At 42.8% G+C, this 17,693-nt stretch overlaps 2 long non-coding RNA genes across 2 annotated transcripts in view; one reads left to right on the top strand and one right to left on the bottom strand.

Annotated features, from left to right (window-relative positions):
- LOC148048109 (uncharacterized) overlaps nt 1–1,703 on the bottom strand; it is a 74,469-nt gene extending 72,766 nt beyond the window's left edge. Inside the window, exon 1 of the long non-coding RNA XR_015695977.1 lies at nt 1,005–1,703. This is a non-coding gene — a long non-coding RNA (uncharacterized LOC148048109). The remainder of the gene's footprint in view (nt 1–1,004) is intronic.
- Nucleotides 1,306–17,693, top strand: part of LOC106542401 (uncharacterized) — a 73,263-nt gene continuing 56,875 nt past the window's right edge. The window contains exons 1-2 of the long non-coding RNA XR_015695978.1: nt 1,306–1,412; nt 1,710–1,795. This is a non-coding gene — a long non-coding RNA (uncharacterized LOC106542401). The remainder of the gene's footprint in view (nt 1,413–1,709; nt 1,796–17,693) is intronic.

Raw genomic sequence — 17,693 nt, 5'->3', positions numbered from 1 at the left:
AAATAAAACATTTTTAATACTTATCATTTCCCATGTATTCTTTTACTGAGCAAAACATATTGGGCTCAGAACATACCATAGCATCCAGAGGACTTTCAGATTACATAGCTCTCTCTGAAGCTCTACAAGGAGAGCTACTCTAATGAATTTAACTAACACCTTAATGTATAAAAACTAATACTGGAATTAGTTTTACAACAAATCTAATCATTCTATCTATTCATATCTGTTCACAGTCCTCGATTGATGAAAGGATAATCAAGATCTGATTACAATTATAACCAATCTATATTGCAGATTTGGGGAGAATGCCAATTCCTTTTGCCAGTTTTAACTCTGCCATTCTGAAGCTGAAAGTGGAAAAATCCAACCCTCAAAAAGGACTTCTATATTGCATTACATAACAGATATTATTATGGATGAATTTTTGCACAAGCCTTTCTCCCTCTCCAGATATTTTAAATCTTTTCATTTGGCCTTACTTTGGTGCTAGTCTTGATTGCAAATATTACTGGGAAAAAATGTTCTAGGGTAACGGTCCACGATTGTACCCATGACCAGAGTTTTCCACTTGTTTGTGATTCACTCCAAAATAACCTTTCCCCTTCTCCCAACCCCCACAGAAACAAACTGTGCACATGGGTTGGTTGCGTGTTCCAGAGGAAACCTCTTTTAATTTCAGCGGGACCTGCTTACCAGGAGCTGCGTCTGGGTTTATGCCTAAACACCGCAGCTCCCTGCAACGGTGCCCCCGAGAATCATCCCTGGCAGTCAGCTCCACCGCATGCAACAAGTCCAGCTGTTTCCAACCACCCTCACAGGTTGATGCCACAAGCAAAACACAAACGGCACACGTAGCACATCCTCCTTTTGGACGAGCCTCGTTCCCTTTTTCCAAAGGAGAAGGCGACAAAGCGCGCGGGGGGGGGGCGCCTATAGGGTGCAGCGGTACACTTCCACTGCAACCGCCGCCGCCGTGGCACATGGTCATTTGTGTCTCTTACCCTTTTCCGCGGCATTTGGGGAGAAATAAAGAGAACCATTTCCTCCGCCCTCCCGCGGATGTTGAGGAGAACTCCGCTCATCCATCGCCCTTTTCTCGCCCAATGGATCCAGCCCTGCCTGGGGCCCGCCAGCTGCGGCAGGTGAAGATTACTCTTCGGGGGGATTTGTTGACGGTATAAATAATTGCGGGCGGGCTCCTCCTGTCAGGAATCCGGAGGAAGAAAGCGTGAATGACCACGTGCGAAGGGGGAGGAGGAATTGGCGGCGCAACCAAAAAGGAGGGAAGACGGACGGGCTGGCGGAGGGTCTGTGTCGTTCTCTGAGCGGCTGCCCCCTCCGAGCTTTTTCTGCCTGCCCCGGCAAAGAGCGAGCGGCGGGGCGTGGAGTTGGCGCCGGCTGGTTGGCAGGTGGGAGCCAGAATCGCAAGGGACGGCTTGGGTGATTGCACCCCCAAACGTGGATGGGCACAGGTTGGCCCTCGCCTTCCCATTTCCTTTCCTTCTCACGTCGGAGTCTCCCTGAGAACTGCTCTTCCCTCTTCCCTCTCTAGGCTGATTCCGTGTCACACGGGCATCCAGGGTACCGCCGTGCCCCGGGTCGGCTTTAGGCGAAGTCTCGCCGCGCAACCTTTTTCCATCCTATTGCCTCCTCCTCCTCCTCCTCCTGGTGTAACGGATTAAGTATGCTTCCCGATTTCTTGGCAGGACACCTTGCAGGGAACGAGGCCAGCCAAAGCTGGCAGCGTTAACTCTTCACTTGCTGGTCAACACGAGTATCTGAAGAAATACAGGTGAGTGTGAGGCACCCCTGGCACCTTAACAGAATGGAAGTGGCTAGGTTGGGACTTGGGAAGAAGAATGCTCTGTAACTCCATGCTTCTAGGAAGGAAATGTTACCTGGGTGAGGTTTACTCCCCCCAGCAACCTAACAAGGAACATAGCACCTCGGTGCAGGGGAGGGGGCAATGTCTGGTGTCTCTCTGTGTGTGTGTGTGTGTGTGTGTGTGTGTGTGTGTGTGTGTGTGTGTGTGTGTGTGTTGGGGGGAATGCCTGAGAGAAGAATGCTGTGCTAGAGGCTTCCCTATGGTCAAACAATGGGCATGAAGAGTAAGGAGATGATTTTAACTACCTTCTATGTTTTGATTAGATGGAGATCTAAATGAAGTCTCAATACTTTCATTGCATTCTAATATTTATTTTTAGTTTAGCTGCTCTCCCTTGAATCTATTTTGGCAAATATTTCAAGCAGTAATTCCTGTCCCCTAGGGGAATCATGTCACTTAACCCTGGGAAGGACTGTCTTCCTGAATCATGTTGGAACGGAGACTCAAAAACATGGGACGACCTCCAACATTGCTTTCTGTTCTTTGAATTGCTGTCCAAACCTGCCTTGTTGGTTCTCCCACTATCTCTGTATATATACCTTGTATGTTTAGTGACAAGCAGTGAAGCAGATGGGGGTACAAGGCTGCTGGGATGAATCCCAAATCTACCATCTCTTCCCTCAAAGTTAGAAAATAAGTCGGATCTCTCCATTGCCTTTTATTTTGCCTACCTCTCTGCCTGACATATTTGTTGTTCTGCTTTTAGGAAATCATGGTCTGCAGATAAAAATAATTTGGTATTTCTATTACTCTGTCTGCTCCAAGAAATAGATGCCTTCGGCAGGCACAGTATATGTCATTTCCAACTATCCCTTGGGTGTTTTGTTTCTGTGTAGCCAGAAAGTCAGGAAACTGCCAGCTCAGAGTCTCCAGCTTATATCTCTTGGCCTTTGATATTGGGAGATTGGCTAGTCTATAATGGCAAGAGTAGCAGGCAATTTTACATAGACCAGTATAATTGTGACATTAGAGCAAGAAATATAAGAATGGCACTATGGCAAGATGTTTGATGCTTTTATCTTCCCAGTGCTTGCTTTTTACCTTTCAGTTTTATTCATTATCTCTGAAGAGGTCTTCCCTTCCTTACTTTCCGATTTCCATGATTGTGCTCTTGATAAAGGCCAACTCTAGCAAATGGAAGCAATGGTAGAGAATTGGTGGATGGTTTATTTTTGGCATTGGAAATAATATTGGCTAGGGATTAAAATTAATGTTATGCAACTTTCAGATACACACACACACACACACACCTCAGCCTGGTCATTATTGAGAATTCTGAGATTTGAAGAGCATATATTTGTAAGTTGCCTCTTTGGAAAAATTTAGACCCTAACCCTAACCATGATATTAAATAAAACACAATTGACTGAGTCTGACATTAAACCATAAACCTGGCTTACAATTACAATGATTTGGTCCACACAATATGCTAAATTAAACAAGCCACATCATGCCTTAGCAGAAAAATGTGTATTTAGTTGTATTGAGCTAATGATCTCTATTTAGCTATTAACCAAGCCCAGTTCTGCTTAGCTTTTCAAGATCATCCCCAAACAGCTAATAAAGTTTGCTATAAGGAGAAATCATTTTAAGTAAGATTGCAGTTCCAGGAACATTTTATAGAGACAATGTATAATTTCAGCAGGACATTTCTAAATACTCATAGAGTCATGCTTCATAAAAATGAACTTATAAAGTCCCTACTTCCAATATTGCATCAGTTATAAACTCCATAGTTGGCAACGGACAAGACAAGCCATAGATTCCATTTCTTCATAGCATCCTACTCTAGTCTACAACAATATGGGATATAGTTTCTAGCCTAATATACAAGACTAATATAAAGATTATTTACACATTGAGTATTTTGTTCATGTGAAAAATAGAAATCTAAGGTATCCCAATCAGATTATTGTACTAATGATGGTAGGAAAGGATGACTCCCAATCTCATCAACATTATGTGGGGTGGGAAGAAGAGCATCCTTTCTCTTTTCCTACCTTCCAGCTGGGTATAGGGGTTTCAACATATCTGAGAGGCACTAAGTTTGGGGAAAATGCTGTATTGCTCACAGGATAAATTCTGTCCTTTAACACTGCCAGAGTATTTTCTTTTTCTTTATAAAATATTATACATATTCTACATATCTGAAAAATTATTTTAGTATAAAATTATACTTTAGGAATATTTCAGGATGCTGTGAAAGCCAAACTTTGAGGAAACATTTGGAAAAAAGCTAGGGATGGTCTGATAGAGAAGAAGACTATCCGGAAATTTTCCCCTCTTTATAAGACTTGTCTTGTTTTTATTGAATTTCTATGCCACCAATCTCACTACCCAAGAATGCAGCCCAAATACCTGTTTTAGTTCTCTTTGATTTGTACATTCTGCCAGATTATACATCTGACTCTTCTGTCTCTTGAGAAACAATAGATACATTTTATGTACTTATATCAAAATATGACTGGACATGCACACAAGGATACTTTTCTGTGGAGAATTGGATTGTGAAGCAAAACATGAGGTTGTTGGAAAAGCCCAGGGGAGTTCTTTATGGCACATCTGCTGAGAGAGCCAACAGGGAAGATGTCAGCATTTTCTTTTAATGGAATGGAATGCAGGAGAAGAATGCTAATTGGGCAAACCTTCAGATTATGTAGTGACAACTACTCCCCCCACAGGTATAATTAATAATTATGATCTGGCCCATGAGCCCATACTCTAGGCTTAGTCTACTGCTGAAAGAGTAGCTTCTGTACTCTTGCAGGGGGGAAAAAGGTTCTGAGGTTACTTTAGAAATACAAAGTCTAGGAAGGAGAGGAAACTTAACACTGTTTTTCTAGACAGTCACTTGTAACGGAATGATAATCTTAGCAATATTTTGCTTTATTTTCTATGAAGTTATGGGATATAGTTTAGATTTCTTTTGTACATGTATTCCTTGGGGAATATTACTGAAACAATTTATAAACATGATGACCTGCTTCTTTTCCTTTAAGCATTCTTTGATAAATCTTTATATCCAAAGCAGTTCACAGTATTCTGATATTAATCTAATCTGATCAATTGGTTGTCATACAGTGATTAAATGTTGTAAACAGGTTACTATCTCTCTGTTGTTTTTATGCTAGATCTCTTCTATATGGCATACTAAACCATAATTATTGTGGTTGCTTTTAATATGGTATCTAAATCATGAATCAAATTATGTTAACATTAATTCTTTAATTATAGCTGGTACTTATAACATTTTGAATGTGGGCTTATTTTAGCTATGATCTGATAATCCAGGGTCAGACTAATGATTAAATTGTCATTAAATAACTACTGGTTTGGAAAATAATAAGAAATTTCTTGATAAGAAATAGGTTTGACCACCAGTGAATTTACTTCTGCAACATCATCTCTGCTGTTCTTGGTTTCTTTGTTTTTCACATGTACATGTGGATCACACATTTACTTTTCCTGAACAGAAATTTGATTTGGGGAAAAATGTGTCTAAGTCAGTAGGCCATCTTTTACTTTATATATAGTCATTTAAGGCTCAGAAGTGCCAACTGTTGGAAAAATTGAAATATTTGGCCTCTGTAGAGGAGGAAGAATGAGCTACTATTTCTGTGATTGGATCTATTTGCAGTTTAGAGCAACAATGGTTTTTTACTTCTTCAACCATGGTTTACTTAATGTCACAAACAGTATGTCATTAATGTGTCTAAAGTAGCTACTTGAAGTTTCAGTTGTTTGAAAAATGAAATTGTATATAAAATAGAATGTTAAGCTATAGGCATATAATACATAATATGCCACATAATAGGAGTAAGCGTGGGAGAATAACCCTTGAAGATTGTTGTGTATTGTTGCTGCCACTGCCAGAATATTATTTATAGCCATGTATTCTCAAACACTGAATAACTTTTTCTTTAGAGGCCTATGCTGTAACAATCTGTTTCTGTTAAAGAGCCCTTGACAAGCTGGTCTTACACATACATACAACACTCAACTACTGTATTTTATAAGATGTAACTCCCCCTCCCCCCAAAAAGTGGGTAGAAATTTAGATGCTTCTTATAGACCACATACAAGCGTTTTTGGCCTCCTGAACTCTCTGTGCATCATGTTTTTGCCCTCCTTGGACCTTAGAAGCACTCTGCAGTGCTCCGCACACCCCATTTTTGCCAAAAACAGGCCCATTTTTGGGTTCCCAAGACCTTGGTGTATCGCATTTTAATCCTCCCAGGACCCCAGAAGAACTCTGCATGCCAAAAACGGGCCCATTTTTGGCAAAAACAGGCCTGTTTTTGGCAAAAATGGAGTGTGTGGAGCACTGCAGAGTGCTTCTGGCAACCAGGGAGGCCAAAAACTATTTTTTCTTTTTTTTTCCTCCTGTAAATTTAGGTGCATCTTATGGTCCAGTGAGTCTTATAGTCCAAAAAATATGGTATATTGTTATTTGTGCTTTGATTAAACTCTTCATTTTATGTTAGAAAATAGGAACAGAGTGATCAGATCTGGACTCAAAGATCTGGGTAACCAATACTATAGATGGCAGTAAAGAAGTAGAGAAAACCACTCTTTATGCCAGTTAGTAGTCATCTGATTTTTGTATCATCATAATAGGATTTCTAATTGTTCATTAGCAAGTGATTTATACTTAGTAATTTAGACTCTATTAAATGCCTAGAAATGCATTTTACTAATATTTTATTTATTGCATCAACTTGCATAACTTCTCATTTCACAGTTGTGACTCTAGTTGACACATATCGGATAAATTAGACCAAATCTATTAGTAAGAAAAGTAACGACAGTCAAGGAAAAACTTAATTCCAAGAATAAGAAAAGCAAACTCATTGTGATGTGCTCACTTAATATTCCAACCTCCTGCTCAAGGGAACAGCCTTCTTCAAAGACTTCTGAAACCTCAGAAGTGCAGAGTTCTATGAACCTCAGGAAGTATTGTATTCTAGAGGGCAGTGTTGTGGCAAGGACTATTTAATAGACAGAATCCAGAGCATGCTCCCACTGCTGGATCTAATGGGATTGGCAGAAACAGAGACAGATATTTCTACAAATGACTTGGTCCCATGTCATGTTTGGTTTTATAGATGATAAATAGTACCCTGAATTGCACTTGGAAGCCAAATGAGATCCTGTAGAGCTCATGGAACAACCAGGGGTGAAATATAGGCTGTTTGTAGTTTATAATTAATTCCAAAATTGTATTGGAAGTTTCATTCCAATTTTATATGGACCTTTAGTCCATTTATAACTTTCTAAGATCAAAACCCCATGTAGCTTTTTGCTGTTTAAATCAGATTCTTTAAATTCTTAAGTTTAGGATTAAAATCCAGGATTGAAGGCAAACTCTGACATTTTCAGTTTTGTCATTGCGAAAGTCTCTCACAGCTTAGAAGTAATTAACAAGCAATTTCTGAAAGAGATTAGAAAGTGAAGTTTGTGAATTTAAGAGCCAAGGTGGCGCAGTGGTTAAATGCAGCACTGCAGGCTACTGCTAGATCAGCAGGTCAGCGGTTCAAATCTCACCGGCTCAGGGTTGACTCAGCCTTCCATCCTTCCGAGGTGGGTAAAATGAGGACCCAGATTGTTGGGGGCAATATGCTGACTCTCTGTAAACCGCTTAGAGAGGCCTGAAAGGCCTATGAAGCGGTATATAAATCTACTGCTATTGAATTTAATATCCTTTAAAATCCTCCATCATGGTTGCGAGCAAGATTTCTTTTATTTATTTAAAACATTTATACAGCCACCCATTTTCCAACCAAATTGGGTGGCTCCCAATCAAAAATTAAAAGGCATATGAAATAATTATAAGTTATAAAACTCAACCAATTAATGCAATAAAAACAACAGAAATCTGTTGCCAAAACAATTTTAATATGTAATCATTTAATCTTCTTCCAACACTTTGGAGAAAAGCCAGGTCTTTTATGATAACTAATCCTGTCATCTCCTGGCATTCAAACTTGTGAAAAACAGTAGTCTTCTCCTGAGGAGCAATTGTCCAGAGCACAAATGGACAATCTCCTGTTCTCTTCTTATCCACACAGGTGCCAAGGAACTGATCTACTCACCAATTCCTTGGTCTTTGCTGTGGTGAGTTTATTGGAAGACCCTAAAACAATTTAATTACTGATCAAAGTTTCAGTCAACATACTAAAGTTCAAGATAAAATCTTAACAGATCTGCTATAAATTCTTCAATTGTCACTGTTAATATCTTTTTATAGATAGTATTTGAAGAGAAATCCATCAGAAGTTACATTTTTTGCAGTACACAATAGGCCTCAAATATCTCCAACAAGGTTTTAAAGTTCTGAAACAAGACTTTAAAGATGTCTTCTTCATCTACTAATGTAGCTTATTATTCAGGGCATCCAGCTAGGAAGAATGCTATTTTCTCTATGTGTCTTCTTTGTTGTGGCCAATTGCACATATGATAGAAATATTTGTTGAAAGCATTGCCATTGGCCTTCTGCATTACCTGTCAACTTCAGTTCTGGTCATGCCCTTAGAACATTCATTTTTATTTTTAGGCTGTCACTCTACACAGCTAACACCAAAGAAGGCACTATTCTTTAATGGCTGCTGAGCAATGCTGCAATTGACTTTCTAGCTCTCTGTTGACTCTTGGTGATTTGACTGTACAATAATATATATTTTTCTTTTAATGAGCTATCAAGAGTTTGGTTTTCTTAATGCTCAAAGTGAATCTCTAAGATGCCATGATTGCTGCATAGGCATTCACTTTCGCTTCTAACATTCGGAGCTATTGGTTTATGAGGATGCCACAACAAAACAAGTGAATTGATTGCGTTCATTAATAACCACGTGGTCTGAACTGTGAGCTAGAACAAAAATGAAATTAGTATCTTGTGAGGAACAAATCATTATTCCCCATATTCCTTCTAATAAACAGCATATTATGTTGTGCTTGAAACCTAAGTGGCAGTCAATGCCACTTCTGCATTTGTATTATACAAGCAAACTTAAGTGTTAAGCTTAATGTCTAAAGTTGCTGCATCCTGGACCAACTGAAGGTTCTGAAGAGTCTTTAAGGACAGCCCCATGTAGAGTAAGTTGTAGTGAAATAGCATAAACAACAGAAAGTAAAACCTCCTGCAGCTGTTTCAGAAATGATTATGAGCACACAAGGCGTAATAGTATAAAGAGACAATTTAAATACAACAAATAGGTAGGAAAAATGTAACAAATATCCTTAAAAAATGACAAAGTTCTAATCTGAACCATATTTCTTTATTACTGGTTCCAAAACAAGGTTCAATTTGTTGTTTTAAATTTGAGTTGTAATAATTTTAATACAGATGTAATCATATCTGTACTATAATAGAAGAAAACTTCATCTATTTCCTTTTTTCATCTTTGCTTTATTTAGATTTTTTATATTTTTTAAAACTTGTATTGAATTGTATTTTGTTTGAATTTATGTTCCTCTGTAGTTCAAAGAAAATTAATGTAAATTATTTTTTTAAAGTTTATTTTCTGGTAAAAGAAATGAAGCTCATATTGAGTTTATATGTCTTCATAGTTTAGAGCATACTATGTATAGCAATGGCAATTTATATAAATACATAAATTATAAATAGTACTCAAAATATGCTTTTGAGCTATAATAAGTTAGGAGCTAATAAAAAAAGCTCTGTGGACATTTTTGCCTTTTTATGCTTTAGGAATACCAGTCACATAAATTTTGGGCAAATTCTATGTAACCCAGAATGTTTTATCCAGTGTTATGTATTATCAATATTATAAAGATGCATCTTAATTGCTCTGTGCAAAGTAATAATAACAAAAATATTTCATTTTCAACACCAAGCTTTTCTGTATTGCTGTATCTAATTCTTTCAGTCTTCTGCACAATCCTTTTTCAAAAGCTATTCCTTTCCTTTCTTCTCTCCAATGCTGTTTTGCTCCCTCCTAGTAATGTATTTCATAAACACACACACACACACACACACACACACACACACACAGACACACAAACGGCATACAAACTGTTGAGGGTTTGTTTCAGCATGTGCCAAGTACTTTTACCTTATGCTACAGCTGGAACTCCAGATAGCAGTGTTTGCTTAGGTGTTATTCATAGTTACTCTATTTTCATGATCTCAAATCTATTTCCTGCCCCTCCCTCCAGTTATTTCTTTGCTGTTGCTGTTCATGACTTTTTCATCTTTCCTTTAAATATAAACATGTTTGCAAATCAAATAGAGAAGATCAAGATTAATCTGATTCTGGGGAGCAAAGAGTGGACTAAGGCCTTTCCTTATAGTCAGGGTTTCATTTTGAATAGATGAATGATAAGATATGGAAGAGAGAAACATGTTAATCACATAAATAAGACAGATATGAAAATACAAATTTTATCAGGTAAATTGAATTTACCCTTTTTATACTCCTTGAGAATAAAATGCCATTTCAAGATAGTTCACAAATAAAATCCTAAAACAATTTAAAGTTGAATTCATAGTAACAATAGTATAAGAACATTTAATTTCAAACCAGCAATGTCTGGAATTCAAACTAAAGAATGAAGACAAGAATTATAATTCAAATAAAAGTCCATTTGTGAAAGTGAGATTATTTAAGCATTTCTTTTCAAACAAACATTTGATAAACTTATTGTTTATTTCACCTAAGTAAATCAGTTCACTCAGCAATAAGGAACATTTTGTATACTTCTTCAAACCATTTTGTTAATGTGCTTCTAATATTTGGTAAAAAGCTTTCTAGGGACATTAACAATACATATATGAATTCATTTTTATTCATAACATTTCTTTAAAACACATCAGTAAAATATTGTTAAATTTAGCTGATTATTTTGTTAAAGGAAATAGTATTATCTTTTCCAAAGATAAGTAAGCAGTGCCATTTAAATGCTATCAAACTACAGTACAACTTTCAGCATCCCAAGCTAGCTAGAGCTTTTGGGAATTGAAGTTTGTTAACATCAGGATGATTAAGTTTTTATTTAACTAGCTTAAGTTAAATTATTGTTCATAAGAGTTAAATATGTTGATTTAATTCAAAACATGTATTTCCAAAGCAGTTTAACATTAATTCTAAAAGGTAAAGGTGAATTAATTTAAATGAAATTAAAATATAAGATGTAGTGTATTGTAGCAGTTTCTAATACACAAAATAACTGAGGCGATGAGTGCAATACAACTCAACTTTTAACCCTGGGGGGAGAAAATTTACGCCCCTCAGAGAGGGCTCGCAATTTGGGAGTCCTCCTGGATTCGCAGCTGAAATTGGAACATCATCTGTCGGCTGTGACCAGGGGGGCTTTTGCCCAAGTTCGTCTGGTGTACCAATTGCGGCCCTATTTGGATCGGGATGCGCTTCTAACGGTCACTCATGCCCTTGTCACCTCGAGGCTGGATTATTGTAACGCGCTCTACATGGGGCTACCCTTGAAAAGCGTTCATAGACTGCAGTTAGTTCAGAATGCGGCCGCATGGGTGATAGTGGGTGTGCCGAGGTACACCCACGTTACACCTATCCTCCGTGAGCTGCACTGGCTACCTATTGGTCTCCAGACTCAATTCAAGGTGTTGGTTATCACCTTTAAAGCCCTACATGGCTTAGGGCCAGAATACCTTCGAGACCGCCTGCTGACACATACCTCCCAGTGACCAGTAAGATCCCATAGATTGGGCCTCCTTCGGGTGCTGTCGGCCAAACAATGTCAGCTGGCGGGCCCTCGGAGGAGAGCCTTCTCGGTGGCTGCTCCGACTCTTTGGAACCAGCTCCTCCCTGGAAATCCGGACCATACCCACTCTGATGGCCTTCAGGAAAGCCGTAAAAACTTGGCTGTTCCGGCAGGCCTGGGGCTGTTGACCTCACTGTTGAGGTCCAGCCCCGACTAGAATGAATTCATGAGGGATGACTGTTGTTTTAAATTGTATTGTTGTTACATTTTTTATATTTTTTTTGTAAGCCGCCCGGAGTCCTTTGGGATTGGGCGGCATATAAAATTTTTAAATAAATAAATAAATAAATAAATAAATAAATAAATAAATAAATAAATAAATAAATAAATAAATAAATAAAACTTTTTCCAACAACTTCTACTAGAACCGAACAACGCAGAGCCCATTTGACAGCTATTTATATGATAGCTGTCAAACGGGCAACCAATCAACAACCGCGCTTTCTCCCGCTGGAGCTTACTGTCTCTCGACCAATCAGAGTCCGTCAGTAGCCGTCCATCTCCCAGTGGTCTTAACTGCGGGGATTCAACATAAGAGACATAGTGGTTCAAGGCAAAGTTGAATATTCTGGTCCTTTGAAAAGCCAGCAAAGCTGTCCACAGCTTTCCCAAAACAGGATAATTTCCCCTGCATGTTTCTTAACAACTGATTCTAAAAGGCATTTTCTTCTGATAGTGAAAATGATAGGAAATACAGACTTGGTAGTCTTACTATCTACCAGTAGACTGAATTTCTCCTTAATTGATAAAATTCAGATAATTTCACTGTAGACAATAAATCTCTATAGGGATAACTTCAATTGATGAAAATTCACTGCTTTTAGTACAAACTCTGGAATGTTCATGTAACTAACAACTTTAGGGCTTGTATGGTCACAAAAATAAGCCCTGAATTCTTATGTTTAAATAAGGTTTTATTACATTATCAGGAAATTGCCGGTGATGAACCAGCATGTGATAAGTCAGCCATACTTTGGTGCTTTCTGTCATGGATTTCTGCATTTGAGTGAATTCTGGAGTGCATTTTGAGAAGAGGGATAGCAACCCATGAATTCTTCTCTACTTTTGGACTTCGCTTTGCGGATTGAAAACCTTGCTTCCCAGAGGTCATAGTGGTCATAGGAGAAAGAAAAGTATATGAAGTATTGGCAAAAGGGGGAGACTTCAAGACATTTATGTTGAAACCAGAGAAGATTTGCTGTATGCAAAGCTAAGTGCAGGTACTCTTTGATGTATGACAAGTCATTTAACAAATGTTTGAGATTATCACAGATACCCCCCCTCCAAAAAAGCTATATATGACCCATAATTTCAAAATTATGGCGATTGCAGAGGGTCTGCCATCGTTTGCTCGTATAACCCACCAAAAAGTCTCTGCAGTGCCATCCCACCTCTCCTCCCTCCTATCCCATTCTGCTGGAATCCTGCAGTGCTTGGATCTCCTCCCCACAAGCCCATTATGCTCCACACTTACCTTGCGAAGCTTTAGCCACCTCATGTTGTGGAAGAAGGGCAGGCAAAGTATCCCCAGGCCGCATGGCAGTGATCCAAATGTGGCAACCATTTTGTCCCCCCCCCCCTGTTTGTGATTGGAACAAAATGGCAGCCATCTGAGAAATTGCTTCATATTTCTGTCTTAGAGAGGTCTTGTAAATGAAGACTCTATCATCCAGGCCAAAAGTATTTTAAAAGATTAAAAGGTCCAGTTGCCATGATTTAACCTTTTTAGATTCTTAGATAGGTCTGCACAGTGCTGCAGGATGTTTTGAATACTACAGAAAGCTTCTGCAGCATCACGCAGAGCTTGTTAAGGCAGCAAAATCAAGTTTGTCTCTGGGCTGTGAGGCAGTGACTTGAATGTGGCTGCCATTTTGCCTCCATCCACAAACAGGCGGGAGCAAAATGTCAACCACCAGACAAGGTGCTTCGTTTTGCTGTCTGAGAGGGGCTTCTGTTGTGTTCTGAGCGTGCGCTGACTAGAGGTTTGAGCGGGAAAGCGCTCGACAGCTGATTGGCTGATCGTTTGACAGCTCCTGTATAAATAGGGAGCTGTCCAAACGAGCAGCGCGCGTTTCTTTCTAAGCCGGTTCTGAAACTGTTAGCCTGTACTTAAGGGAATAAACTTGTTAGCCTTTTATTCCTGTCTCTGCCTCAGTCCTTTGGCTACCCACGGGTCTTGGTACACACCACTGGCGACGAGGGTGGGATCGCCAAACTGAGGTACGAGAAGCTGAAGTCACTTACAGCTGAAGTCACTCGCTGAGTCACTAGAACCGCGCTTAATTCTACCGCGACGAAACGTCGTTGGTTCTGACAGGAATGGCCACGTTGAATTTCGCGCCATTCAACTATGGAGCTGAGACCTGGGAGTCGTACACGGCTCGATTTGAATGCTTCCTGGTCGCACACGACCTTACCGAGCTGACCGATGAGAGGAAATGTGCGTTTTTCTTGTCCGTGTGTGGCTCAGACGTTTTCCACACAGCCAGGTCTCTGACAGCTCCTGAACCTATAAAGGCCGTCCCGTGGCCTGAGCTAATGGCAAAGCTGACGAGCCATTATGCTCCGTCCCCGTCCAAAATAGCCAGCCGGCACGCATTCCATCAGCGCAGCCAAGCTGAGGGGGAGTCCGTGAGTGCCTACGTTGCTGCCCTACGATCCGCCGCCCTGCACTGCGAGTTCCGGGACTTGGATGAAGCTCTTCTCGACCGCCTGGTGTGTGGCCTCCGCGACCTCAAGCTACAGAAGAGGCTACTAACGAAATCAGATTTGTCGTTCCAGAAAGCCTTCGACGAAGTGCGGGCATCTGAAATAGCTGCTGCTTCCCTAGCCACCATCGCGAAGGCCCGGGCCACCAATGCCGCGCAGCCTGCCAATGCCTTTAACACAGTGACCAGTCAGCCAGACTCGGAAAGCGAAGATTCCGATGCTGAAACCTATAACGAGGACATCAACCGCCTTGATGAGGCGAACAGGAAGAGCTGGCAACGGCAGAAGGGCAAACCTAAATCTGCATGTAGTGGTTGCGGAGGTAGCCACGAAAGAGCTGAATGCAGATTCAGGCAAGCCCTCTGCCAGCGCTGTGGCAGAAAGGGTCACATCGCTCGAGTATGCCGAGCAGCACAGCCCATGTCCTCTTCCGAGTCACAGACCGAGCGGTCACGGCCATATAGACCCAGAACAGAGGGCCCTAAGAAAGCAAGAGTGGACTGCCATTCCATTCTCCGTAACTCTCACCGTGGACTCTCGTGCAACCAACTGCAAAGGAAAATTCAACTGACGGTCATGGTTGAAGGGAAGCCCTGCGAGATGGAGCTCGACACCGGTTCCGCAACATCTATAGTGTCGTGGAGCACCATCAAACGCATTGTGCCGCAGCTTTCTAAACGCCAGCTGAACGATTGCCATCTCACGTTGAGAGACTATCAGGGCAACCTGATTCCAATAATTGGCACCCGCAAGGTCAGAGTGCAGTTCAAGGGGTTTGACGGCCGCCTACCCCTCATCGTAGTCGATGGACGGCTGCCCAGCCTTCTCGGCCTCGACTGGTTCCAGTCCCTGGGTCTACAGATCAGCGGAATTCACCACCTCAGCTCAAATGCACTCGACTGCCTGGTCAACGAGTTCCCCGAAGTTTTTGATGGCAAATTAGGCAAGTACACGGGCACGCCGGTTTCCTTTAACCTCGACCCGTCCGTACAGCCGGTACGGATGAAGCCTCGCCGGGTGCCCATCGCCCTCAAACCAAAAGTAGACGCTGAATTGGACAAACTAGTGGCTCAGGGCGTTTTGGAGCCAGTGGACCATGCCAGATGGGAAACACCCATTGTGTTACCCATCAAGCCAGATGGCAGCGTGAGAATTTGCGCTGACTACCGCTGCTCAATCAACCGTGCCTTGCCTTCCCACGCATACCCAGTACCGGTGGTTCAACATTTGCTGCACACCTTGGGCGAGGGGACTGTGTTCGCGAAGCTCGACCTCGCCCAAGCCTATCAACAGCTGGTCGTGGACGATGAAGCAGCTGAAGCACAGACTATTGTCACGCACCGGGGTGCATTCCGTTGCCGCAGACTGCAGTTTGGGGTCAGCATTGCCCCAGGACTGTTCCAGAGCTTAATGGAGCGGCTTCTCCAAGGACTCCAAGGCGTCGTCCCCTACTTTGACGACGTCCTTGTGTCAGCCACCTCCATGGATGAACTCATGGCCCGGTTGCGCATGGTTCTCCAAAAATTCAAAACAGTGGGCCTGAAGGTTAAGAGAGATAAATGCCAAGTTGCGGTATCCCAGATAGAATTCTTAGGGTTCCTTATCGATGGCAGTGGCATCCACCCCACGGCTGCCAAAACCAAAGCCATCGTTGAGGCCCCTGCTCCAAAGAATAGAGCTGAATTACAGGCCTTTTTAGGCCTACTTAATTTTTACGCTGTCTTCCTTCCCCACAAGGCGACAGTCGCTGAGCCACTACATCGCCTCCTCGACTCGGGCACCCCTTGGGTGTGGGGCCGCCGGGAGGCCTCCGCGTTCTTAGCGGTCAAACACCTACTAATTTCCAACGATGTGCTAGTGCAGTACAGCGAACACTTGCCCCTTGTGCTCGCTTGTGACGCTTCACCCTATGGGGTGGGCGCCGTCCTTTGCCACCAGTTACCCAGCGGAGCAGAGGTGCCAGTTGCCTATTTTTCCCGCACGCTCTCTGCCGCTGAACGTAACTGTGCCCAAATTGATAAGGAGGCCCTTGCCATTGTGGCCGGGGTGCGCCGGTTCCACCATTACTTGTACGGCCGGCCATTCCAAATTGTCACCGATCACAAGCCCCTGCTCGCGTTGCTGGCCGGAGATCGCCCTGCCCCGCAGGTTCTCTCCCCACGCATGACCCGCTGGTTTGTCTTCCTTGCTGCCTACGAATATCAGCTGAAACACAGGCCGGGGAAGCAGATCGCCCACGCCGACGCCCTCAGCCGTTGCCCCCTGCCAGAAGCCTTGGAAGACCCTGCTGCTGCTGCACCTGTCTTCCTAATAGACGACCTCAACCTTCCGCTCTGCCGCCGACATCGTCCGGGAGTCCGCAAGGGATCAGGTAATTTCCCGGGTACTAGACTGGGTTAAGCGAGGGTGGCCAAAAGACCCCATTGACATCGCGTACCTGCCCTTTAAGTCACGCCTGGCGGAGCTCTCCATTCAGCGCGGCTGTTTGCTGTGGGGCCATAGGGTTGTCGTGCCTGCCTCACTGAGGACTACCGTCCTGCGACAGCTACATCACGCTCACCCGGGAATTGTCAGAATGAAAGCCTTAGGTAGGAGCTATGTCTGGTGGCCTAAGCTCGACCATGACATCGCCACCCATGTCGCCGACTGCCCGCAATGCCAGGGTGCCCAGGCGCTGCCACCGAAAGCTGAGCCGCGAACGTGGGAAACCCCTTCCACCCCATGGTCCCGCATTCACGTTGATTTTGCAGGCCCTATTCACGGCCGCATGCTCTTTGTCGCTGTGGATGCCTTCTCGAAATGGGTCGAGGTCGTCCACATGTCCTCCACCACTGCAGACGCGCTAATCGCGACCCTGCGCCGCTTGTTTGCCACCCACAGCCTGCCCGATGTGTTGGTGTCCGACAATGGACCGCAACTGACAGCCACCAAGTTTGAAGCTTTCCTTGCTTCACAGGGCATCCGACATGCCCTCACCTCCCCTTTCCATCCTGCTAGCAATGGCTTGGCGGAGCGCGCTGTTCGCTCCGTCAAAGAGGCTCTTTCCAAACTAGACCACCTTCCCTGGCAGGAACGTATTGACGCTTTCTTGCTGGCCCAACATACTACTCCATCGCCAGAGACAAACACTAGCCCAGCCGAGCTCCTCATGGGACGACGGTTGAGGACAACTTTAGACCGTTTGCACCCTAATTATTCCGTGCCCACCCCTTTGGATTCCCGGGGAGGGTCCCGTTCCTTCGTCCAGGGGGAGGCAGTGTATGCCCGGAATTATGTAGGACATCCCTTGTGGCTGCCGGGCATAATAATTGACCAAACCGGGCCCTGCTCCTACAGGGTC

This window comes from Thamnophis sirtalis, unplaced genomic scaffold (genome assembly GCF_051295495.1).
Source record: "Thamnophis sirtalis isolate CommonGarterSnake01/CBP01778 unplaced genomic scaffold, rThaSir2_p1.2 scaffold_3, whole genome shotgun sequence".
NCBI lineage: Eukaryota > Metazoa > Chordata > Lepidosauria > Squamata > Natricidae > Thamnophis > Thamnophis sirtalis.
Note: the sequence above shows the minus strand (reverse complement) of the source record. Positions and strands in the feature narration are given on the sequence as shown.